This window comes from Anomaloglossus baeobatrachus, unplaced genomic scaffold, assembly GCF_048569485.1.
Source record: "Anomaloglossus baeobatrachus isolate aAnoBae1 unplaced genomic scaffold, aAnoBae1.hap1 Scaffold_3725, whole genome shotgun sequence".
Lineage (NCBI taxonomy): Eukaryota > Metazoa > Chordata > Amphibia > Anura > Aromobatidae > Anomaloglossus > Anomaloglossus baeobatrachus.
The window spans coordinates 47501-50000 of NW_027443072.1; positions in this window are offsets into that span (position 1 = coordinate 47501).

Genomic DNA, 2500 nt, shown 5'->3' on the forward strand with positions numbered 1-2500 from the left:
GGGTGTGGGGGAGGAAGGGGCCGCTCGCCTGTGACCGGCGCGGGCTCCAGAGCCCGGGCCGAGCGTGCGGCGCCACCTCCCCGCCCGGGAGCGCTTCGCCAAATCGATCGGAAGAGGACGACGCTGGGCCAGAAGGGAAGGGGGTCTTTCGGACCGGAACCTTCATCCCAGGGCCCGCCGGATGGCTGCGTACGTCGTGGGGGCGCTCTGACTCCGGGCCCCGCGCCTGGCAAACTCCCCACCGGGAGCTGCGGGAGAGGCCAGAGCGCGTACCCGCAACCGGAAGGGGTCCCCGAGCCGCAGTTCGCGCATCGCTCGGAGTACCGGTTCGTCGAGGGGAGCGTTCGAAGTCTGGAGAGGCGCTCTTCTCTCACATATATCTCCCGGAGGCGTGGGATGAAGTGTCTTTGGGCGGTTGGGAGCCCCCCCCGCGTAAGCCGGGTCGGTCCCGCCAACTACCCGCCCCCCTGGAACTGCCGGGCGGACGCGGCAGGCAAATTCGACCCCATCCCGGTTCTACGGATTTTTTTGCTCCTTTGGCTCCCCCTCTGGCCGCTTTGGGGTACTGCAACCGAGGACCTGCCGAAACGCGTGGAACTGCCCGTCGGATTCGAGTTAAGAGGCGTCAACCGTGGAAGTCTGAACGGTCTGAAAAATTTTCTAAGTCCCAAGGACTCTCCGGCGTGATTCTCTGGAGCCCTTTTCGGCTTGCGAGGCTGCCCGACGCCCCTCCCGGATGATGGAAGTCTGACGGAATTTTTTTTTTTGACCGATTTCTCCCAACTGCCGGGGAACATTGGGAGAGATTGTCTGGAGCCCCGCTCGGGCTCCCGAGGGCCCCGACACCCCCCCGGATGATGGAAGTCTGACGGAATTTTTTTTTTTGACCGATTTCTCCCAACTGCCGGGGAACATTGGGAGAGATCGTCTGGAGCCCCGCTCGGGCTCCCGAGGGCCCCGACACCCCCCCGGATGATGGAAGTCTGACGGAATTTTTTTTTTTGACCGATTTCTCCCAACTGCCGGGGAACATTGGGAGAGATTGTCTGGAGCCCCGCTCGGGCTCCCGAGGGCCCCGACACCCCCCCGGATGATGGAAGTCTGACGGAATTTTTTTTTTTGACCGATTTCTCCCAACTGCCGGGGAACATTGGGAGAGATCGTCTGGAGCCCCGCTCGGGCTCCCGAGGGCCCCGACACCCCCCGGATGATGGAAGTCTGACGGAATTTTTTTTTTTGACCGATTTCTCCCAACTGCCGGGGAACATTGGGAGAGATTGTCTGGAGCCCCGCTCGGGCTCCCGAGGGCCCCGACACCCCCCCGGATGATGGAAGTCTGACGGAATTTTTTTTTTTGACCGATTTCTCCCAACTGCCGGGGAACATTGGGAGAGATTGTCTGGAGCCCCGCTCGGGCCCCCGAGGGCCCCGACACCCCCGGAAAATCATGGAAGTAGGAAAATTTCGATTTTTCGTCTAAGTCCCAAGGACTCTCAGGCGAGATTGTATGGAGCCCCGCTCGGGCCCCCGGGGCCCCGTCACCTCCGGAAGTCCGCGGGGGCCTGAAACTTTCCAGTTTTCATCCAGGCGCCGAGGGCAGTAGGGCGAGAGCGCCCGGGGCCCCTCGGGCCCCCGGGGCCCCGTCACCTCCGGAAGGTCGCGGGGGCCTGAAACTTTCCAGTTTTCATCCAGGCGCCGAGGGCAGTAGGGCGAGAGCGCCCGGGGCCCCTCGGGCCCCCGGGGCCCCGTCACCTCCGGAAGGTCGCGGGGGCCTGAAACTTTCCAGTTTTCATCCAGGCGCCGAGGGCAGTAGGGCGAGAGCGCCCGGGGCCCCTCGGGCCCCCGGGGCCCCGTCACCTCCGGAAGGTCGCGGGGGCCTGAAACTTTCCAGTTTTCATCCAGGCGCCGAGGGCAGTAGGGCGAGAGCGCCCGGGGCCCCTCGGGCCCCCGGGGCCCCGTCACCTCCGGAAGGTCGCGGGGGCCTGAAACTTTCCAGTTTTCATCCAGGCGCCGAGGGCAGTCGGGCGAGAGCGCCCGGGGCACCTCGGGCCCCCGGGGCCCCGTCACCTCCGGAAGGTCGCGGGGGCCTGAAACTTTCCAGTTTTCATCCAGGCGCCGAGGGCAGTCGGGCGAGAGCGCCCGGGGCACCTCGGGCCCCCGGGGCCCCGTCACCTCCGGAAGGTCGCGGGGGCCTGAAACTTTCCAGTTTTCATCCAGGCGCCGAGGGCAGTAGGGCGAGAGCGCCCGGGGCCCCGTCACCTCCGGAAGGTCGCGGGGGCCTGATACTTTCCAGTTTTCATCCAGGCGCCGAGGGCCACCTCCGGGGCTCCACAAGTCAACTTTTAAGCCCCCTCTCCGAGCTCCGCAGGCTGAACATTAAAAAACTAGCTGCCGACTCTGCAGGCGGAACATTGAACGCTCACCGCAGGCTCCTTAGGCTCCCCAGGCCGAACATTAAGCGCTCGCCGCTGGCTGGCTCCCCAGGCCGAACATTAAGCGC